The sequence below is a fragment of the Triturus cristatus genome, chromosome 2_2, assembly GCF_964204655.1.
Source record: "Triturus cristatus chromosome 2_2, aTriCri1.1, whole genome shotgun sequence".
Taxonomy (NCBI): domain Eukaryota; kingdom Metazoa; phylum Chordata; class Amphibia; order Caudata; family Salamandridae; genus Triturus; species Triturus cristatus.
The window spans coordinates 1,102,539,198-1,102,563,822 of NC_140582.1; positions in this window are offsets into that span (position 1 = coordinate 1,102,539,198).

The following is a 24,625-nucleotide window of genomic DNA, read 5'->3' on the forward strand; positions in this document are numbered from 1 at the left end:
CCTGTGAACAACAATGTTTTTAGTTTTTGTAAAATACTTGTCTAACTGTAAAACTGCCGTCTCAAATTCATCTGGATCTTCACCCTCAGATGCCTCAAACGGGGGAAGATGATCAAAAACATTCTGTCCTTCAACTCCCAAGTGATAGTACATCAGATTCTTTTTCCTTTCTGGCCTAAATCTTTGTCCATCAATAGCTCCTAAATATGCCTTGAACGATCTAATCCACAACTTCCATTCAAGTTGTGGTTCCCCAGGTTCCTGTAGAAAAGGCGCTGGCGGTGTAACACTTTGCATTTTGTAAATTCAGGCAAAAAAACAAAAAAAACAAAATTTGCGTTGAGTAATTGAAGAGAGAAACCACAAAAAAAAAACGCAACAAAATGGTACAAGCTTGTTGTAACTGAATGTTCAAGCCGAACTAAAATAGACCACAAGATGGAAATGTGGGTTTAAAAATTGTAAAAATAAAAGAAAGAGAAAAAAAAAAAAAATATGGACTCTCTAGAGCATGTGAGTATATTTCCCACAATATTTCCTCTTTGCGTGTATATATCGTATGATAAATTATTTGTTGCTTGAAGCTACACAAAAAAAACTTGGTGGTGCAACTTTTTAGTAACCTGGTCACTGCAATTGACATATATCCACATTCAAAATTGCCAGGTTAGCAAGTTGTAAGATGTAAATTATATTGAAATCGCCGACTGACACCCAACAGCTGTGCGTGTCAGCGTGAAATGCAATCTTTACGAAACATTCCCGTGTATTCCATTGTCATGACAACGAAGAGTTTGCCGTCTGCCAGTGACATCAGCGCATCAGCGTAATGCGTAGCGCGTTGCGTTCCAGCGTTGCGTTCCAGCTGAGCATGAGAAGAGGATTCCCCGTCGTCTCGAGATCCAGTACAAAGGCAAATCTTTCGTGCTGGCGCGCGTGTAAGACTCTTCTTTTCAAAAGTAAGTGATCCTCAGCTCTCGATACATGAACCAGGTCCGCAGGATCCCTTTTTATTATTTTGACATGCGCGCAAAGAAAACAAACACTTTAATTCGAAGTCACTCGGCGTAGTAAAAAAAACCGGGTACGGCTCTCTGCGTTTGGAAAAAAAAATATTAAAAAGAAAGAGTACTCACTATTGAGTCGCTGACAGAAACCTCTCGACTGTAAGAGAGACAGGTTATCACTTGAAATTTTAAAAGTCTCACAGAAAGTTCAGTACGTGTTGTAAGGCTTCGCAGTAAACATCGATGTGAAGCATGATCCGCATCCCATCTTCTGTCGCCACTGAAAGGACGTGTAGGCCGGTAGAGATTCCAAAGTAGATATTTATTAGGACAAGCAGAGAGCCGCCCCAAGCACCACCAAAGTACTGTAGGCAACTGTCACTTTACACATTCCAGACAGGCTAAAGATAACATTCCAAATTACATCACAGAACGTGAGCGCGCTAAGAACCAGAGCACATCACCACATCATTCCTTCACGGACTGAGGCATGCTTAGGCGTGCCTGTCAACAGTCTCGCTGCTGCATTTTGCACCATCTGCAGTCTGTACAGGTGTTTCTTTTTCAAGTTGAGGTACAAACTATTACAGTAGTCTAGACGTGACAGGATGAGAGCTGAAACTGCTAGCCGGAAGCCATCCGTGGGAAGCAATGCTTTTACTTTCCTCAGTATCCTGAGGATATGAAAGCAGGACGAAACCACTCCACTGACCTGTCCTCCAAAGTCCAGTTTCTGGTCCATAATCACACCCAGATTCCTAGCTTTGGGTGTGGGCACTGGTGGCTTCCCAAAAGCATCAGGCCACATAGCTGGAGTCCAGATATTAGGATTATTGCTGAATATCATCACCTCGGTCTTTCCAGCATTTAGTTTAAGGCAATTAGCGGCCATCCAACTTGCGATGCCTTTAAGAAAGTCATGACACCTTGCTGACAAATCCACTTGGGACCCTCTTTGTACTGATAACACGATCTGCGTGTCGTCTGCGTAAGAGGTGAGTTGGATGCCATACAATCTAATCAAGGCTCCCAAAGGGCTCACATAAATGTTAAAAAGAGTGGGGCTCAGGGATGACCCTTGCGGAACCCTACAAGGGAGGGCAAAAGGTTTAGATCCCTCTGCTCCCAATTCCACTGTCTGGGTTCTGTCGGCCAGAAAAGACTTCAAGAGGATCCAGGCGGTGCCTTCCACCCCAGCCATAGCCAGTCAGTCCATCATAACTCCATGATGGACCGTGTCAAAGGCCGCCGACAGATCTAGCAGAATCAGGACCGCCTCACCCCCCTGATCCACCGCCGCTCTGATCTCCTCCGTCGCCTTAATCAGGGCCAGTTCCGTGCTGTGCCCAGCACGAAACCCAAACTGTGTGGGATCGAGGGCCTTAGATCTCTCCAAGAAAGAGGTAAGTTGCCTGTTTATGGCCTTCTCTAATAATTTTGCTCTCAATGGGAGCCGCGAAATAGGTCTATAACTGTTAGGGTCACTCTTATCCAGTGTTTTTTTTTATTAATGGTAAGATAGAAGCAGCCTTCCACCTCCTAGGATAGATACCTGACTCTATAATAGAGTTGAACAGTGGGGTAAGCGTGGCGGCAATAACTTCTGGACAGCTTTGAAGAACCGCCACCGGACATGGATCACTGGGGGCTCCTGAACGGGCTGCCACCAAGAGACCCTTGACCTCCTCCGATTGTAGCAGGCTAAAGCCCCTTAATCTATCCTGCGACTCTGCTGACCCGGCCATCGTACTCGGAACAGCCTCTCCTGCATCTTTGTAGACTTCGGAAAAAGAGGAGAAAATCCCCGCCACTTTATTCTGAAAAAAAGTGGCCAAGGTCTCACAGAGGTCAGAACTAGTCGATGAAATCGGTTCAACTGGGATCGTGAGCTTAGTTACAGTTTTGAACAGTTCTCTGGAGGATGAGCTCGCCCTCTCTATTTGCTCCGTAAAATATATATTTTTTGCCTCATGTATTAGGTTTTTATAAATAGAGAGGCTATTTTTATATCTTTCTTTATTGGTTGGAAAATAACCCTTCCGCCATATTCTCTCCAATTTCTTACAGTCCGATTTCATGGTCTGTAGAGAAACTGAGAACCACGGGGCCGAGGGTGAGGCCCTTCTGGGCGTAAAAGATTTAACAGGTGCAAATTTATCGCAGGCCCTCTCGATCCATTTGGAGTACGAGTCTGCAGCTTTGTTTACATCCAGTGGGACACCAGGGGCATTAGCCTTTAGGTAGTTACCCATATTTGCCCCATCTATCTTTTTCCAAGCTCGGGTCACAATCTTCTCCCTAGGCTTGGTCTTCAGTTGTGTCTGGGTCCCTGTTGAAAGTGTGAAAATTATTGCAGCATGATCAGACCAAGGGAGTGGCAGGACTTCCAATATATCCAGATCCGGTCTGTTTGTAAATATGCCATCGAGAGTATAACGGTGAACGAGTGGGCGCAAAAACCATCCTCTACCAAGGTGCTGAGTGACTCCAAGAAAGTACCTCTAGGCCCAGGGGGACGGCAGATCAAAAGTGCTTTGAACGTGTTGTTGGGGGAAAGGCGGATAGTAATAGAAAGCGCCTCACATGCTTGGTTGGACGCTGTAGAGAATAAAGGCTCCAGACTATTGTGATAAATCACAGGAAGCCCACCCCCCCTTCCTGAGGGACGGTCCAAAGTAAAACAAACAAAGTTAGCAGGGAGGGCCTTCACAATGTCAGGGCCTGAGGCACTATTAGTCCATGCTTCCGTAATAAAAGCCATTTTAATCTGATGCTGTTCCATGAACAGACAGCATTCCAGGCTATGCTTCACCAGTGATCTGACGTTCATTAGCAGACAATTCCATGGTAAAGCTTTAATCCCTCGGGTCTGCGGGCCCGGATCCTCTCTACCCCCAACTCTACCCTGGCCTGCAAAGACTTCTTGCAATGGGGCCTTGCAGGACCTGCAAGCGGTACCAGAATCTCTAGGTATCATTTCAGGGCGGTGCTTAGGACAACCAACCTTCCCCCCCTCTGGATCAAAGCTTCTAAGCTGGTCATATGTATACCTCATTAACTCTACTGTACCTGAACCATGGGGGCTAGCCCTAAGCCCGGACCGAGCGCGGACGGGCGCAGACGGGCTTGCCTTAGGTGCGCCTTCGGCGCACCTGCGGCGCGCCCGCTGCACGCGTCCGCTGCGGGCATGCTGGGTTTAAAATTGTCCTGTCTGCTCCCGCGCCCAATCAGAGCCCTGTTCCCGCTTCCGTCATCCACTAATGACCCGCCTCTCACTCAGCGTCACTGGAGGAATCCCGGAGCCAGAGCGGCTCGAAACCCCACCCGGTAAGCCTGTGCAAACAGTGCAAACTGTACAGATAATGCCCTGAAACAGCGTGTAATCGGTGAACACTAAATATAGCAGCAAGTTAAGTAGACTAAAAACTCTGTAAAAGCTCAGTAAAACTCTATAAAAAGCGCAATTGTTTCCATTAAAAGGAGCGTGACCTGGCGGGTATTGAACACAACCCGTACTCCAGGGATCAGCTCCGCGCGTAGAGGCAGCTGGGTTTAAAATTGTCCTGCCTGCTCCCGCGCCCAATCAGAGCCCTGTTCCCGCCTCCGTCATCCACCAATGACCCGCCTCTCACTCAGCGTCACTGGAGGAATCCCGCGGGTATTGAACACAACCCGTACTCCAGGGATCAGCTCCGCTCCCATATATTCTTAAAAGAGTATGCGATTTGTTAGCAGAGCTGTGAGCGACCTCTATGCACTGCGGCAGAACTTTCCCGAATTCTACAGAATAGAAATTGTGAAAAATGATAAAGCGTACATTTCTTTGTAATATTAAGTCATTTGTGTTTAACTGTTTTTTACTTGTTATTGTTCTTGTGACCTGAGATGATGTAGTGCGGGAGTGTTTCTTGTAGCACTTCTTTTCTACTTTATCTAAAAGTAACTCATGCCCTCTTATATTATCAAGATTATGGGGCAGCACATTTGCAAACTATAGCAGAAAAAAGGGAGGGTGTGGCAATGCTTAAGGGATATTTTATGAATTGCGTTTTTATTTTCACTCCTTTGATATATACAGCCTCAGTTTCTGAAGAAAGTATATTTGTAATTGCTCAATAAAAACTGTTTCAAACCTAAACTGAAAATTTTGCTGCGCAACCACAGCTCCCCGTCAGAAAAGTAAACACCACATTATAAGTAAATAGTGCTCCTGGGAAGTATCTCACCCGCAAACTTAATAAAAAGACGACTGCAACACACTGTTATTTTCCCGCAGTGATTTGAACACCCCTTGCCAATTATATAAATGGCCCTTAAAATATATTTTTTTAAAATGTTACCATCACAATCCCTGTCCACCACCTTGTGACCACTGTACAGAGTTAATAGTGTTCCTACCCTCCCCGCTACTACTTTGTTTTCCCGTACTCCATTGAAGTGCGTCACAACACTGAACCGTTCCCAGCCAATAATGAGCAAACTTGTACTCGGAACACTTTAGCAAATAAAATGTCCGTGGTGTTCCGCAGAGGGGGAGGGAATCGCTGCCAACACTTCTTCTTTCAATGGAATTTGAATTGAATTTCAAAGCTTTCTTCGATATTCTGTATTGAATTCATAAAAGCATACAAATTAAAAAAAAACAGACACACACCAAGAAATCACCAAGGTGAAAAACAGGATTAAAAAAAACAGTGTTGATACAGATCGAACATATCGTATTTTGTAAAAACAGATGTAATAAAAAACCATATAGAAACTGATGGGTACATGAATAAAGTGCATTACATAGACTTTCTGAATTTTATCAGGAGTTTTAAAAAACTGGATGTAGCGTGAGCCACTGAGTGGTTCTCTAGCTGTTGCAATCTCACATAAGCAGCTCTACAAGAGCGGAGACCCCACTCTTTAAGGATTGGTCTCAAAATAATCCTTCGTGGAACAGAATAAAATTTACAAAATAAGAGACAGTGCAAATTAGATTGGGGCGATGAATCATCACAGGGGCAGGTGGGCAAGTCCCTCGACCAATTATTGCAAGATGGAAAAGTAACAATACGGAAGAAAGTACCAAATCTAAAGCGTGTTAGCAACATTCTTGAGAAACAGGTTAGATCACCAACAAGGTACATATGCGGCCCAGGTTTGATGGTAATTTCCTGGTATGTCAACACAGTGTTTTTTAGTTTTTCTATAGACCATCTTTTGTTAGCTAGATGTTTCATGGCCAGTTGTTTCAATGATTTTCTAGAAAACAATTCCATAGTAGATGGGGAAAAACTCGGGATGGCCACACTCAGTCAACAGGTCTTGCACGTGGGGACTTTCAATGGTTTACAACCAATGAACATCAAGCTTGGGAAGGTCCTGCTTGGAAAACGTTACCCAATCAGATGTCCCTGATGCTTCACGGAGGGGGAGGGAATGGCTGACAACACTTCTACTTTAAATGGTTTACAGCCAATGAACATTAAGCTTGGGTAGGTCTTGCTTGGAACACGTCAGCCAATCAGATGTCCCTGATGCTTCACGGACGGGGAGGAAATGGCTGGCAACCCTTCTACTTTCAATGATTCGCAGCCAATGAACATTGAGCTCGTTGTTGGAACACCTCAGCCAATTAGAAGTTAATTTTGTTCCATGCACAGGAACAGAACACTCCCTCCCACATAATATTAAATTAGGTCTAAGAAAATGACACTGTCCGTGACAAAAGTGAACACCGCATTATAAGTAAACATTACGGCGCATTATATTAAAGGAAGGCTGCAATATGGCGCATTGTTATTTTCCCGATATGATTGACACAGCCTACTGAACATTGCCAGAATACCGCACATTCGCACTACCTGTTTGTGCACCCTGCACACTGCTTGCCGCAATACGGTGCAGTGTTTTCCCGATGGAATTTCCAGAGCCTACGCAACCTTGCCACAATACTGCGCACCATTGTTCTGCAGATGTGATTTCCACCGGCCTCTCCGACACAGGCCCCCTGCGAACACTGCGGCACAACACCGCAGGCTTATGCCTGTACAGACTACTGCCTTCGAACTACACTGCAGACAGAAGGGCTCACAATTCAGATGGAGTGGCGATTGCAGATGATGCAGTCCAGTAGGCAAGAGACATTCCTCCCACTGCGGCCTGCCCACACCACACATCATCGTTGGCTGTGTACACGCTGAGCGCCAGAGGTACCAATAACTCAATGCATCACAACTCAACGCCACATGGCCTTATTAAGGCAGAATTCATTAGACAAAAGACATTCCTCCCAGTACGGCCTGCCCACACCACGCATCATCGCGGGCTGCACACACGCTGAGTGCCTCAGGTGCCACTAACTCACTGCACCACAAGTGTAGGAGAGTAGGATCTGCACTTATGTTGCCCCCTCTTTTTTTCTGATGTTAACACTGGTTTCTGGCTATAGTCTGGCTGGGTCCCTGCTAATCAAGGCCCCAGTCTCTCTGTTCTCTCTAAATGACTTGGAGTGCATATTAGATGCACTAGTGCTTGGATACTGTGGTACCTTATGAGCCCCTAGTATGTTGTACCTTAGGTACCAAGGGCATAGGTACTTCACAGGCCTACCAGGGACTGAAGCATGTATTATGCCACCCCTGGGAAGCAGACTAAATCTGACACCACAGGCCTGCTACTGCAGCCTGGGTGAGGTAGTGTTAGCACTCCTCACTGAGGTATAGGTTCCCTATATCTCACCATACACACACATAAAAACTTATCAGTCACCCCTAAGGCAGGCCCTATCAATCCTGAGGGTAGGGTGCTTGGTTTACAATGTGAGGGGGTGCTTCTGCATGAGCAGGACCCCTCTGCAGCTGGCAGAGTCTATTCTCAGTGGCTGTTTGTGAATGTGGTTAAACCATATACTCTTAAGTGCATTACAACCTCCCGGTAAATGCTAACTTTGGAATGACTGCATCAAAACATGTTGTGTTTGGTGTCAAACAACTTGGAATCACACCCCCACACCAGTAACTGGTGTGGGGTTATGATCCCACCCTTCTAGAGGGGACGACATGTACCTACTGTGGTAACACGGTAGAAATCTGAAAGAGCCCTGGCATCACAAAATGAATGCCAGCAGCACAGAAACTTGCAGTGGAGGAGGCCCAACAATAGGCATCCTGTCACAGGGAGGTGTCACCACCTTCCAGACAGGATTTAGTGAATTGGGGCTGGGTGGGTGCACTCCGAGAGTGATTTGAAGTCCTGCACTGTGGGAGCAGTATCGCTCCTCTGTGCATATGCCAGCTCAAACCGGTTCAGGGGCTACCTGTCCCTGCTCTGGCATGAAACTGGACAAAGAGAAGTGGGCATAACCACCCCCTACCCTGACCCTCCCAGAGGAGTGATCATAGAGCTAGTCCCTCCCCTACCTGTAGTATAAGATAGGCAAACCTTGCCATTGCAAATCAGATATCCCTGGTCGACGTTCTACAAGAAGAATCCTGGTCCTTCGACGTTCCACTACCTTTGGAAGACAGAAGAATCTCCCTTGGAGTCAAGGAATGACTCCCCTGCTTGGCAGGCACCAAAAACTTTAATCAATGGTCGCAAACGTTCCAGCTCCCGCTGAAGTCCAATGTCCCTGCAGCCCTAGAAATTGAATTTCTGACTTCCCAACAGCCATTGTGAGTTCCCAGCAAAGCCGAAGCGAGTGGACCCCACGAGTGAAGAGGAACAGTAATACCAGGGTACCATGCACTATTGTCAAGTGCAACCCCTTCCTGACATTCTACAAACGTGTGCATTGGATCACGTGTGGTCCAAGCCGCCAGCAGGTTGTGCACCGAAAATCAGAGGCCTACCCCATCACGAGTGACCGTGGGCTCCTGTAAAGCATTTCCTCACTAGGCATCTTTGCAATACCTTGCCTGTTGGCTTGTGGGTCTCCTGAAGACTTTGTCATCAAACCAAAGGGCTCCCCTGGTTGCTCCAGGCCTGCCCTCACTTACCTTTGCTGGGTGAGTCCCTCAGACCTTGCTGGTCTGCACTGCTGACTTTCTTCAATTTCCACAAGACTTGCTGTTGCCAAGGCTTGTTGGCTCCAATCCAGTTGCAGACACCTCAGTAAGCTGCAGAAGTTGTGGGACAGTCTAAATCCAGCTCCTGGTTATCGTCGATACCTCCTGGACCTCGTGGCTGAAGAATCAAAACACCCTTGATCACCTGAAATCACCCGACTTCCGTGGGCATCCATCTTCCTGGCCCCGGGTCACTGGCAAGTGACTGTGAACACTGTCCCTTCTGCTTTCAGGTCATCTTCATCTTGAATCCAGTCTTGGATTCCACCGGACACTTCTACAGTCTTCGCAAGCACCAAATCTTCATCGGCTTCCATAGAAAACGACGACGCGACCCGACACCAAAGACACCTATGCACCCGGCTTCCCTGGGTGAGGTAACATGTGCACTCCGGTGCCCTAGTGTGTGTTGGTCCTCAAATTACTTACCTTGTAAGTGGCTTGCTTGTAGACTTCCTCGAAGTACCCTAAAACTCAATAGGGAACCCGCGGTTGTGTTCTCACACTGCATGCGTCTCCCGTGGGTCTTTTACTTACCTACCTTGGGTGGATTAGTGAAGCTCCAGCAATTCTACAGGCCCTAGGCCCTGTCCCCTTGCAAGTCGACTTTCCTAAACCTCTTTTTAGTGTATGGTCTGGTATGCCCCTAGGGCTCCAGCCATATTTGTGCTTAACTTATTGTGAAACATTGATATTTGAATGTGTTCCTGACTTCTAATCTCATAAAGAGATTAGTAGAGTGTGTCTAGTAATAAATACATATATATTTGATATATATACCTGTGTGGTGTCCTTTCATTTGGTAATTCAAGAGATTATAAGGTAAAACAAGCTGCTTTACATTCCTCTGAGACTTAGCCTGAAGGCTGCTCTCCACAGCTACCATTAGGATAGCTTTCTTTAAAAGGTTGTCTTAAACCTATCTACCATAAGAGTCGAATTGGACTGGTGCAAGGTGGCCACTATAACTAGTGACCAGCATATGCCAGGCCAACTTCTCACATTGGTGGGCAGTGTGTGGGATTCCAGCTTGCCATTGTTTTACCAGAAAATCTCTATTTGAATTACTAACTGAAAACCACTAAAGATACTCAAGGTACATATACAAGTCAAGCCTAGTATCAATCAGTTCTACTGAACTTGGAGCTGTTTGTGAAGGGATAGCACACCCTTGCTACAGCTCAAGCTAGGATCAGTAGGCCACAAACTAGTGTAGGTAGTACAACACTGCACAACACTCGAATGTCCTTAAGAGTTGGAATCAATGGGTCCACCCAGTCTCAGTACAAGGACATGACCTTCTTTGACCTGAAGGCCATGTGTGTTGCAAGACACCTGAAGCTAAGACAGAGTCCCTCCACACTAGGCCTGATAGATCTGCTTACAGCAGATGATCTGAGGTTGGCTCTAGGAGCTAACAGATCTGGGAGTGGGTCTATTACAGTGTCTGGGTCTGATGATGAAAATCAAGATGAACAGGAATCTGTAATTGAAGGGCCAGATCCAGAAGGATCTGAACAGGACAGAGGAATTCTCCCTAAGAGAACTGACAGAGTAGAAGAGAGGGTTAGTGTGGAGAATCCATCCAATGCTGTAGAACTCAGTGATGTCATTCTAATTACGTCACTGAGAGATTCTGTGAATGCTGCCAGTTGAGGAAGCTGGAGGTTACTCTATGGATGTATACTCATTAACTTAAAGGAATAAAGGATTTTATTCATTAACCACTGCCTCTGTGGTTACTACATTTCTATGGCGACGAGGAGACTGCGCAGGGGGACTGTGAGTGACCTCCACCCCTGGAAAAGCAGATTGAAATTAGAAATTCTGCTAATGAACTGTGATTAAAATATATATATTCTTCCTCTTCAGCTTGATTTTACCAAATCTTGTTTATTTCTGAATGAACAAGCAAGCAGAAGCTGCACACTTAATTAATTTTATGAATATTATAGACAATTGTGCAAGTGGAAAACTTCAACTCAGTTAATTGAAGAGTAAATAGTGATCGAGTATTTACTTGTGCAGCCAAGCGTGAAGGGAATTGGTGATTTCAAGACAAGAGTGCTTTCAAAATGTGGCCAAGCGTGAAGGGAATCGATTTGCAAGGCTAATTTAAAAGTCCAGTAAAGTTGTATGTAAAAGCATCCGTGTTTCTATTTGAAAATAAATAGCACGGGATAGTAAGCATTCAACTCTTTAATTGAAAGTAAACATCGCATCTAAATGCTAAGAAATTGACATGTGAAAGCATTGAAGTATTTAATTAAAAGTAAACATGTGTCTATCGCGAGCCAAGTCAAGCGGAAAAGCACTCAGCTCTTAAAAGTGCGTGCAAGAGAGCGTGAAGGAAGCCAAACTTGAAGGCATTCTAATTGAAAATAAACATCCTGTCTAGTGCAAGCCAAATCAAGTGGAAAAGCACTCAGCTCTTAAAAGAATACAGCGCGTGTAAGCAAGCGTGAGGGAAGCCAAGCTTGAAAGCATTTTAACCGCATCCCTGCTCATGACGGAACCACTCCGTCATGAGCCACGGGCGCCGTGTGCTCATGACGGAGTGGTTCCGTCATGCTGCGGCCGTTGGCGGCCGCTCCGCCCACGCGGCGCTGATTCCCCGCCTGTGCGGGCGTATAGCGCGAGTGGGCGGAGTCGTGACGGAACCACTCCGTCATGAGCACAGCGCGCCCGTGGCTCATGACGGAGTGATTCCGTCACGAGCATGGCGGCGCCGCGCTGCCCCCAAACCCCCCCCCCCAGCGCCGTGGCAAAATTCGTGCCATGGCGAAGGGGTTAATTAAAAATAAACAATGAGTGAAGCCGTGTGTGTGGAAACATCGCGCTGCAAAGCAAATATTGTCAAGATGAAATAAACACCTTTGAAGTGGATATTATTGGACACTACAACAGTTGAGCCTTCATAGATAATATTCAACAGAGTTAAAGTAATTCTTACCTAAATTTAATTACTTTGGAAGCTCTGCTGTTGCCTAATGTGGCTTCCTGTATTTGAGGAAAGGAAAGAAGGACTCGCTCTAAGCTTCCTTTAGCTGTGGAAAGGAAGGAAGGACTTACATTTACAACTTCTATGTAGGAATGTAATTATTTTAGATTATTATTTTAGGTAAATATTTTAGTCTATTTTTATAGTTTATTTTTTTAATTGGTTTTGTTAGCTTGTTGTTTATATTTTAAATTGCAGGAATGTCAGATCAAGGCATGGCTGCTCCACCTTCGTTTTTACCATTACCTGGTGAACCTACAATTCCATGGAAATGGTGGAAAAATATTTTTTATACATATATTTTAGCGATTGGTGGTGATAAATATGGGCCATTAAGAAGACAAGCCATTTTACTACATCATTTAGGGACAGAAGGAAGGAGAACATATGACGATCTTCCTGAAATTTCTTTAGGTATAGGTAATGTCCAACCCCTAAATGTTTATGAGATGTCAATACAAATGCTTGAGAAGCATTTTACCCCAAAACTCAGCGTGGTGTTTGAGAGACATACATTTTCAGAAAAAGAAGTAGTTAATCTTGATGTGGAAGAAGTAGGACTAAAGAAAGCGCCCAAGGCAGAAGCTTCACATTCATCTAACTTTAAAAATGAAAAAATTACTAATATACCCAATCCTTCCAATGCATCTAGTGGAATTGTTAGAAAAATAATTATATGTTACAGGTGTGGATGTCCCGGACACATTGCGTCTAGTCTAGCATGTGGTGCTAGGACTGTAACATGTAGGTCTTGTGGAAGAAAAGGTCATTTAGCTAAAATGTGTAGAATTAAAGGCCAAACCTCCAGTGTAAAAATTGTGGAAAATTTGGGGGAAGTGAGAGAGGAATTAATGCTTTCCATTGATGAATGTGATGTATCCGACTGTAAAGAAAATTATTAGTGTGATTACTAAAAATAATATAAAAATGGAAAGTACTGACAAATTAGAAAAACCCCATTGCGGTATTATTTTAGGAAAAATGGAAGTCAAGGTATTAGCAGATTCAGGTAGTTTGTTTACACTAATTTCAAGGGAAGTTTACTTAAACAATTTAAAGATAAGTTTGAATGAATTACAACGTTCAGATATAAGTGCTGTGGGGTATGGTGGAAAAAGAATAAACATCATAGGGATGTTGTGGATGGATATCTTTTTCAAAGGTAATAGCGTTCATGGTAGAGTATATATAACTGAAGATGGGTCAAATCTTTTAGGATGGCGACATCAAAAAGATCTCAATATCATTCTTGATCCGAATACTAAAGAACCAGTCATGATTGTAGAATCTGCTCAAGAATGTAGTTTACCTGTTTCAGATGATAATTCAGATTGGGGAGGAAAATTGATGTTGTCATTTCCACATGTTTTTACTGATGATTGGGGCATGCTCAAAAATTTTAGTCACCGGATTATTTTAAAAAAGAATGCTCGCCCAGTAGTGCATAAAGTTAGGTCCATACCTTTGCTAATGAGGGAACCCTTACAAAAAGAGCTTGACAAACTCTTGGAATGTAAAATTATTGAGCCAATTGAGTCTTCGGAGTGGCTTTCTCCGATTGTCGTCGCACCGAAGGATGGAAATAAAATTCGTCTGTGTATTGATTTGAGAGATTTGAATCAAAATATATGGGTGGATCGTCAACCGCTGCCAAATATAACAGAAATGCTAAGTGTTATGGGTGGTGGGAAAGTATTTAGTGTCTTAGACATGTCCTCTGCCTATCACCAGATAAATCTGCATCCTGAGTCACGAGCTTTAACTTCCTTTGCTACACCGCTGGGGGCTTACCGCTATCGACGCATGCCTTTCGGACTAGCCTCAGCCTCTGCGGTGTTCCAAAGAATCATGCACGATATTTTTAAGGGGATGAATGGAGTTTTATGCTTTCATGATGACATTATGATTGTGGGGAGATCTTTTAGAGATCATGATGAATTCTTAAATGACATTTTGAAAAGAATTGCTAGTCATGGGTTGACCATCAAGAAAGAAAAATGTCAGCTGAGAAAAGAAAAAGTGAACTATCTAGGGCATGAGATCTCTGCTGAGGGAATTAAACCTAAAAAAAGCATAATAAAGGCAATTGTAGATGCTCCACAACCAACTGATAAGGATTTGTTGAAATCGTTCCTTGGGTTAGCTGAGTACTGCTCGAAATTTATATCAGGGTTCTCAGAAATTGTCGAACCTATGAGGATGTTGCTAAAAAAATGGGTATTGTTTGACTGGAATGTTTCATGTGAAGCAGCATTTGGAAAAATTAAATCATCATTAGTTAGTGCTCCTACTCTAGCCCATTTTGATGTGACTAAGAAAACAATTTTTACGACTGATGCAAGCAATATAGGATTGGGTGCTGTATTAACTCAAAGATCGGTGGAGGGTGAAAGTGTGATTGGGTTTGCATCTAGACGTTTGCAGGGAGCAGAGAGATGTTACTCTGCTATCGAGAAGGAACCATTAGGTTGTTGTTGGGCAATAAATCATTTTAAATTTTATTTGTGGGGTTTGCCATTTGTTCTTAAAACAGATCACAAACCTTTAGTACACATTTTTAAAGGTGGAAAAGGTCTTGAATGTGGTGTGACTCCAAGGATATCCCGGTGGCTTTTATCAATCATGGATTACAACTTTTCGATTGAGTTTGTGAGAGGTAAAGAAAATGTTATAGCTGATTGTTTGTCGCGTAAGCTAGTTGAGGGACAAGAGGAGGATTCCTTCTCAGTGTTTGAGGTAGAACCTATGTACGATGTTAATGATTTAAATTTGGCTTTGAAACAAGAAGAATGGAATGAAGCCTTAGTTAACGATGAAGAATACATGATGCTTAAAAATGTTATACGTGATGGTTGGAACGATGAAATTACTCTTAATGAAGAGTTGAAGAAGTATCTAAAAGTTAAGGACCAGTTAAGTATTCAAATGAACAGAGTTTTGAGGTGCAACCGTGTGGTCCCTCCTAAGATGTTGAGAGGAAAGTTAGTTAAATTGGTACACGAAGGACACTTAGGTAGGAGCATGTGCAAAAGAAGGTTAAGACAGAGTTTTTGGTGGCCTGAAATGGACAGGGAGGTGGAAGCAATTGTAAAAGAATGTCGGCCATGCTGCAATAGCGATAAATGCAGAATTATTCGTCAACCTCCTCTAGGATCTCTTGATGTTCCTAACCGGCCATGGGAGAAAGTGGCAATGGATTTCTTGGGTCCTATTAACAAGCTAGGTATGAGAAGCAGATTTCTAATAGTTCTAGTTGATTACCATAGTAAGTGGTTTATGATAAAGCCTGTAGAACATATTACGTCTGAGATTCTTATTGATTTCTTAAAGAACGCATTTTTGGAGGAGGGAATACCTAAATGCTTAGTTACAGATAATGGAGATCAACTTGTTTCCACGGTGATGGTAAAGTTTCTTTCAAATCTTGGTATCAGGCATTAAAGGGTGGCAGTGTTCAGGTCACAAGCTAACGGATTGGTTGAGCGAGTTAATCGTATCATAATTGACAATATTCAATTATCATTAAGTAATGGATTGAGATGGAGAGAAGAGTTAGATAAAATGGTGTGGGCACACAGACTAACTCCACACTCTGTCACAGGTGTTTCACCTTTTGTGGCTTTAAAAGGGAGAGAACCAGCAGCGAAAGAATCCCCTGTATGGTTACAAAAGAAAAATCAGGTTTGGGTAGATCGAGAAAGAATTGCAGAAAGAGTTACAGAGTCTCAAGAAAGAAATAAAGATGATTACAACAAGAGAAAAGGAGTGAAGGATATAAAAATTGCAGTTGGTGACTGGGTGATCACTAAAAGAATGGGTTTGGTAAAAAAAGGAGAAAGTAAGTTTTCCAAACCTCAAAAGGTGGTAAAAGTAATGAATTATGTGGTAAGTCTTGCTGATGGAAAAATATGGAGCATGGGGAACTTGTGTAAAATTGATGTTCCAAATTCTTTTGAATGATCACATTCTTGTATTTCTTGTGATTTGTGAATGTTTTGTTATTGCTATGAATTTTAACATGTATAGTTTGTTCTTTGGGGCATTTTATTGTAAAGTCTTTGTAAAGGGGGGAGATGTGTGGAGAATCCATTCAATGCTGTAGAACTCAGTGATGTCATTCTAATGACGTCACTGAGAGATTCTGTGAATGCTGCCAGTTGAGGAAGCTGGAGGTTACTCTATGGATGTGTACTCATTAACTTAAAGGAATAAAGGATTTTAATTATTAACCACTGCCTCTGTGGTTACTACAGTTAGGTCCCCTTCAAGGGAATCTGAACACTCATATCACTCTGGAAGAGAATCTGTCCATCAGAGGAGCTCATACTTTAATGGAAGCGAAACCTCCACTAAAAGAATGTACAAACTGCTGCAGTATGAGGAAGCAAGGTTTGCCGTTAAGGCCAAGCAGTTGGCATTGGATAAAGAATCCTTTGAGCTCCAGAGAGCTTCTAGGAAAGAGGGATTAGAACCCCCTAGTGGCAGCAACAGTGTCCCTAGAGTCAAAGATTACATTCCAGACCATAGTAACCTGTCCAAGGTTGTTCCTCCCTACCAGAGTGGGGATGATATCCACAAATGGATAACTGCTATGGAGAGGGCCTGTAGAGTACAACAGGTCCCCCAGAAACAGTGGGCAGCAATCTTGTGGCTCTCCTTTTCAGATAAAGGTAAAGACAAGCTCCTCGCTGTTAGAGAAGAGGATGCTGATGACTATGAAGTCCTGAAGAGTGCATTAATAGATGGGTTTGGCTTAACCACTGAGCAGTACAGGTTGAAGTTCAGAGACACTCAGAAGGTAGAGAATCAGGACTGGACAGACTTTGTTGATTGTGCAACCAAGGCTCTGGAGGGTTGGCTGGTTAGTAGTAGAGTTACTGATTTTAAGGGATTGTATAATCTTATGATGAGAGAACAGAGCCTTAATAGTTGCCGAAACCAGTTGTTGTATCAGTACCTGGTGGACTCTGATCTGACCTCTCCCCAAGAATTGGGAATGAAGGCAAACAAATGGGTCAGAACCAGGGTGAAGCAGAAAACCCAGAACCAAGGGGGTGACACTAAGAAGCAGGATCCTAAAGGCGCTGAGAAAGGTGGGGATAAGGCTAAAAACCAGAAGTCTTCACAAGGGCCCCAAAAATCTGCATCTGGTGGTGATTCACAGTCTACAAAGGGAAAAGGCCAAAGGAAGCCCTGGTGCAAATTCTGTAAACAGAAAGGGCACTGGACTTCTGATTGTAACAAGTCCAAAAACCAAACCACCACCACTCCTCCCCCTAAGGCAACTTTTCCCCCTAGTGCAGCTACTGGTGGAGGTGGTAATCAGAATAAGGGTGTAGTAAGGTTGACCCTGGGTTCTGATGTGGACTCTGGCCTAGTCAGAGTACCCACTCAGGCAATGCTGGTTTGTGAGGGAGACATTGATATGTCCTTCCTAGTGAGCCCCAGTAATCTGGGCAAATACAAACAGCAGCCTGTAATTAATGGCAAACAGGCTTTGGCATTCAGGGACACAGGTGCTAGTGTCACCATGGTGGCAGAGGATCTGGTGGACCCTGAGCAGATCATCCTGGGTGAAATGTACCAGGTTACCAATGCAAGCAATGTCAGAACCAACCATAGTCTGGCAGTTGTGAATTTCTCCTGGGGAGGGGCAACTGGCCTCAAGAAGGTAGTAGTCAGTGCAGACCTCCCTGTTGGATGTCTATTGCGCAATGATCTAGAGATTTCAGCCTGGTCTGAAGTGGAGTTATGGACTCATGCTGAGATGTTGGGCATACCTGCAGAGGTATTTGCTGTGACCAGGTCACAGGCCAAAATGCATAAAGCTGAACCAGCTCTGGATCCTGAAACTATGGACCAGATGCTACCCAAGAGGAGGAACAGTAGGGTTAAGGCATTGCCTTCCCCTCTGTCTCAGATCTCAGATTCCCCTCCTGAGGGAGGAGAAGCAGATCCTGAAGAAGGAACTGCCCCAGAGGGACTTGACCGTGATCAGGTTGAGTTCTTGGGGGCAGGGGGACCTTCCAGGGAAGGTCTGAGTAAGGAGCAACAGTGCTGCCCCTCTCTTGAACCCCTCAGACAGCAGGCTGCTGCTGAGGCTGCTGGGAGTGCTAGTGGGTCCCATAAAGTTTATTGGGACGAGGGACTCCTATATTCTGAGGCTAGAGATCCAACCCCTGGAGCCACCAGGAGGTTGGTAATACCTCAGAAGTTTAGGGGGTTCCTCTTGACCCTAGCACACGACATCCCTTTAGCAGGACACTTGGGCCAAAACAAGACCTGGGACAGACTTGTCCCTCATTTTCATTGGCCACACATGTCAGAGGACACAAAGGAGTTTTGTCGCTCCTGAGTCACTTGCCAAGCCAGTGGCAAGTCAGGTGGCACAACAAAGGCCCCCCTGATACCACGACCTGTGGTGGGGGTTCCCTTTGAAAGGGTAGGGATTGACATTGTTGGTCCCCTTGACCCTCCAACAGCATCTGGGCACAGGTTTATCCTGGTGGTAGTGGATCATACCACCAGGTACCCAGAAGCAATTTCCCTCCGGCCACCACATTCCCTATGGTGGCAAGATCCCTCATTGGAGTTTTCTCCAGAGTGGGTTTCACTAAGGAGGTTATATCTGACAGAGATACCAACTTCATGTCAGGGTATCTAAAAGCAATGTGGAAGGAGTGTGGTGTAAACTACAAGTTCACTACTCCCTATCACCCACAATGTAATGGGTTAGTTGAAAGGTTCAACAAAACCCTAAAGGGAATGATTAAAGGCCTCCCAGAAAAGCTTAGGCGAAAATGGGACCTTTTACTTCCCTGCCTTCTGTTTGCATACAGGGAGGTTTCACAGAAGGGGGTTGGCTACAGCCCTTTTGAACTTCTGTTTGGGCACCCTATAAGAGGTCCATTATGTTTGGTGAAGGAGGGCTGGGAGTTACCTCTCAAACCTCCCAAACAGGATGTGATGGACTATGTACTTGGTCTCCGCTCCCGGATGGCTGAATACATGAAGTAGGCAACGAAAAACCTGGAGGCAAGCCAAGAACTACAAAAAGCTTGGCATGACCAAAAGGCTGTACTGACTGTCTATCAGCCAGGATAGAAAGTGTGGGTGTTGGAGCCTGTGACCCCAGCAGCTCTCCAGGACAAGTACAGTGGCCCCCATACAATTGTTGAGCAAAAGGGAGACGTCACCTACTTGGTGAATCTTGGAACTCCCAGGAGCCCCCTTAGGGTGCTCCATGTCAACAGATTAAAGGGCTGACAGGGCTGACATGGGCTTGCTCATGGCAACTGATGAGGAACAAGAAGGGGAGAGTGACCCTCTCCCTGACCTGCTCTCACAGAACCCTGATGATGGGTCAGTAGATGGTGTTGCTTTGGCAAGCAGCCTCACTGATCATCAGCAAACTGAATGCAGACCAGTGCTGCAACCGTTCAGACATATGTTTAGCCTGACCCCTAGTCAGACTTCCTGGTGCACCCATGAGGTGGACACTGGAGACAGTCTGCCTGTCAAGAGTAAAATCTACAGGCAACCTGACCATGTCACGGATTATATCAGGACCGGAGATCCTGAATATGTTGGAACTAGGAGTAATTGAGCCTTCAGATAGCCCTTGGGCTAGTCCAGTAGTCCTTGTGCCCAAACCTCATACCCAGGGTGGTAAGAAAGAAATGAGGTTTTGTGTAGACTACAGAGGCCTCAATGCAGTCACCAGGACTGATGCCTATCCAATTCCACGGGCAGATGAGCTCATTGATACTTTCGCCTCAGACAAATATCTGAGTACATTTGACCTAACAGCTGGCTACTGGAAAATTAAGTTAGCTGATGATGCCAAGGCCAAAACCGCATTTTCAACCCCTGGTGGGTACTATCACTTTGTGGTGATGCCCTTTGGTTTGAAAAATGCACCTGCCACTTTTCAGAGGTTGGTGAACACATTTCTGACAGGTATGGAAACTTATTGCCCAGCTTATCTAGATAATATTGCTGTCTTTAGTTCCACCTGGCAGGATCACCTGGTCCACCTCAGAAATGTTTTGGAGACCCTGCAAAAAGCAGGCCTCACTCTCAAGGCCACTAAGTGCCAGATAGGGCAGAGTCAGGTTGTGTACCTGGGCCACCGAGTAGGTGGAGGCCAGGTTCAACCTTTGCAGAGCAAAATCCGACCATAATGGAATGGGTAGCTCCAACAACTCAGACACAGGTTAGAGCCTTTTTAGGCCTGACTGGGTATTATAGGAGGTTTGTTAATGGATATGGATCTATAGTGACCCCCTTAAATGATCTTACCTCAAAGAAAATGCCAAAAAAGGTTCAGTGGACAGCTAGCTGTCAGAAGGCATTTGAAGACCTAAAGCAGGCCTTGTGCACTGCCCCCATCTTACAGAGTCCAGACTACACCAGGAAGTTCATTGTCCAAACATATCCTTCAGTGCTGGGTGTGGGAGCTGTACTGTCTCAACTAAATGATGAAGGTCAAGACCAGCCAGTAGCTTTTATAAGCAGAAGGCTGACCCCTAGAGAGAAACGTTGCTGTGGTGTGGGCCCTGAAGAAGCTGAGGCCATACTTGTTTGGCACTCACTTCATAGTTCAGACTGACCACAAGCCCCTCCTATGGCTCAAACAGATGAAAGGTGAAAAACCCTAAACTGCTAAGGTGGTCCATTTCCCTACAGGAGATGGACTATACAGTGGAACATAGACCTGGGCCCCAACATGCCAATGCAGATGGACTCTCAAGGTATTTCCACTTAGAACACAAAGATTCAACTGGTCAAGGTTAATTTAGTTTCCCTGCGTTTGGGGGGGGGGGTTGTGTAGGAGAGTAGGATCTGCACTTATGTTGCCCCCACTTTTTTTGTGATGTTAACACTGGTTTCTGGCTATAGTCTGGCTGGGTCCCTGCTAATCAGGGCCCCAGTCTCTCTGTTCTCTCTTACTGACTTGGAGTGCATATTAGATGCACTAGTGATTGGATACTGTGGTACCTTATGCGCCCCTAGTATATGGTACCTTAGGTACCAAGGGCATAGGTACTTCACATGCCTATCAGGGGCTGAAGCATGTATTCTGCCAACCCTGGGAAGCAGACTAAATCTGACACCACAGGCCTGCTACTGCAGCCTGGGTGAGGTAGTGTTAGCACTCCTCACTGAGGTATAGGTTTCCTATATCTCACCATATACACACTTATAAACCTATCAGTCACCCCTAAGGCAGGCCCTATCAATCCTGGGGGCAGGGTGCTTGGTTTACAATGTGAGGGGGTGCCTCTACATGAGCAGGACCCCTCTGCAGCTGGCAGAGACTATTCTCTGTGGCTGTTTGTGAATGCGGTTAAACCATATACTCTTAAGTGAATTATAACCTCCCGGTAAATGCTAACTTTGGAATGACTGCATCAAAACATGTGTTTGGTGTCAAACAACTTGGAATCATACCCCCACACCAGTAACTGGTGTGGGAGTATGATCCCACCCTTCTAGAGGGGACGACATGTACCTACTGTGGTAACACGGTAGAAATCTGAAAGAGCCCTGGCATCACAAAATGGATGCCACCAGCACAGACACTGGGCTGCCCTCCTGCTGCTGACTGAAACTCACAGTGGAGGAAGCCCAACAATAGGCATCCTGTCACAGTGAGGTGTCACTACCTTCCAGACAGGATTTAGTGTATTGGGGCTGGGTGGGTGCACTCCTAGAGTGCTTTAAAGTCCTGAACTGGGGGAGCTGTAGGCTCCTCTGTGCATATGCCAGCTCAAACCAGTTCAGGGGCTACCTGTCCCTGCTCTGGTGCAAAACTGGACAAAGGGAAGTGGGTGTAACCGCCCCCTACCCTGATCCTCCCAGAGAAGTGGTTATGGAGCTAGTCTCTCCCCTATCTTTAGTATAAGATAGGGAAACCTTGACATTGCAAATCAGATATCCTTGGACGATGCTCTACAAGAAGAATTCTGTCCCTTCGACGTTCCACTACCTTTGGAAGACAGAAGAATCTCCCTTGGAGTCAAGGAGTGACTCCCCTGCTTGGTAGGCACCAAAAACTTTAATCAACATTCGCAAACTTTCCCGCTCCTGCTGGAGACCGAAGTCCCTGCAGCCCCAGAAGTAGATTTCCTGACTTCTCAATGGCCATTTTGAGTCCCCGGCAAACCTGAGGCGAGTGAACCCCACGAGTGATGAGGAACAGCAATACCCATGTACCGTGCACTATTGTCTAGTGCAACCCCTTCACGACATTCTATGAACTTGTGCATTTTACCATGTGTGGCCCAAGCCTCCAGCAGGATGTGCACCAAACATCAGAGGCCAACCCTGTCCCGAGTGACCGTGGGCTCCTGTAAAGCATTTCCTGATGAGGCGTCTTTGTGATCCCTTGCCCATTGGCTTGTGGGTCCCCTGAAGACTTTCTCATCAAACCAAAGAGCTCCCCTTGTTGCTCCAGGCCTGCCCTCACTTACCTTCGCTGGGTGAGTCGCTCAGACCTTGCTGGTCTGCACTGCTGACTTTCTTCAATTTCCACAAGACTTGCTGTTACCAAGGCTTGTTGGCTTCAATCCGGTTGCCAATACCTCAGTAAGCTGCAGACTTTGTGGCACAGTCTGAATCCAGCTCCTGGTCATCGTCGATACCTCCTGGACGTCGTGGCTGAAGAGTCAAAACACCCTTGATCACCTGAAATCACCGACTTCCGTGGGCATCCATCTTCCTGGCCCCGTGTCACTGGCAAGTGACTGTGAACACTGTCCCTTCTGCTTTCAGGTCATCTTCATCTTGAATCCAGCCTTGGATTCCACCGGACACTTCTACAGTCTTTGCAAGCAGCAAATCTTCATCGACTTCCATAGAAAACGACAACGCGACCCGACACCCAAAGACACCTATGCACCCGGCTTCACTGGGTGAGGTAACTCTAAAGGTGGGCGGAATTTGCAAAATTCAGTTTCGCAAACTATCGCAAAAATGCTGAAAGTCTCTGCAAACACGTGGAAATATCGTGAAGACGCAGAAGTTTTTTTCCCGCCTGTTCGCGGTATTTTTTGCATGATCGCGGCTCGCCAACTTACCCATGCGGTTGCTCACTGGCGTGGCCATCTTGTTTTCACTTTTCCCGCCCTCTCACGATGCTTACTTCCTGTTCCGGGTCACGCAATGCATGTTCGCGCCCGTTCGCGGTAGATATTTCCTGTTCGCGAACGCTTTTACTTGATCACGTTGCTTTTTGCTTGCTCGGGGAGAAAATATCGCGCGAACTTGCGCACGTGGTCGCAATTGGTGCGGCCATCTTGTTTTTCACTCTATTGCATGGTTCTGGGGCCTGATTTTGAATCCTCCCTGCATCTTTTCAATCCTTTGTTTAAAGCCACTTTTTTAAAATCTTTCTTATTTACTTTTTTCCTGCTTCTATATTTTTGGTTTTTGTCTACTTTTTTTTGTTTTTCAGCTACTTTTTCACTCTTTCTATTGCCTGCTATTTATTTCCTTTACTTCTTTAATTTTATTACCTTTTCTTTCCCGCCCCGTCCTAGAACCATGTCAAAGGGTAGGGCTGGTCGTCGCAGCCAGAGCCGCGACCGCCTTCCTTGCGGAAGGCGGCGCCCACAAGGGGTACAGGCACGGGCCTTATTTGGGGAGGTGGAGTTGGCTGCACTAGTTTTCTTTGTGCAGAGCCACCCCCCGTCAACCCTGGCTGCAGGTGGCAGGCCTGGGTCCGGGTACGGCCTCCGGGAGTGTCGGCAGCGGTGGGGGAAGGTGCGCCGGGCAGTGTTGCCCTGCTCTGGGGTCCGGCGCACCCAGACGCAGTTGACGCACCGGTGGTCCGACATCCTGGACCGTGAGCAGCACCTGCTGGATCTGCTAGGAGTGGAGGTCCCGGGTCTTGGTGAGTAACTATTTAATTATTACTACTTTGTGTCTGTTCTTCTGCTCTGTGTTATATATTGCGAATATCTATTTTTTCTTCCAACCAGCTAGAATGTTGCTGCTTACATTCCAGGTTAATTACATTTAATAGTCTTCTGTGATTATGACACATGTGCTCCTCTGTGCTACTACTAATCTTACTTGTTTGCAACTTTGCATTTGCGCTCGCTTAGCGTGATTCTGTAGGAGTTTATTTGAGAGAAATTAAGTTACGTAATGCTACAGTGACTCTAGTCTACTCCTTACTTTGTCCTGTCACTAAGAGATAGGGGCGGATTGATACCTAGGTTTAGGTACTTTGTATGAGTTTCTAATTTGTTAGTGGTATGCGTGATGCCCCCTCAGTTACGTGACGTGCTGCTAGTACGCCAGTCTTTATTAGAACCTTTTCTAGTTCGTTCAATGAGTGGTGGTAATTGGCTTAGCACTAGCAGAACATCAGCATCAATCAATCAACCCAAAATTTGGTGTATACAAAAAATGTAGTCATGTGCCCTCCATTTGACCATATGCATTGTTGAGGAATAAAAGAAGTGGAAATGCATACTTAATGTACAATTGGCATGCCTGGAATAGCTGGGCTAGGTCGGGTGGTACGTCGTACTTAGGGTTAGTTGTAACTTAGT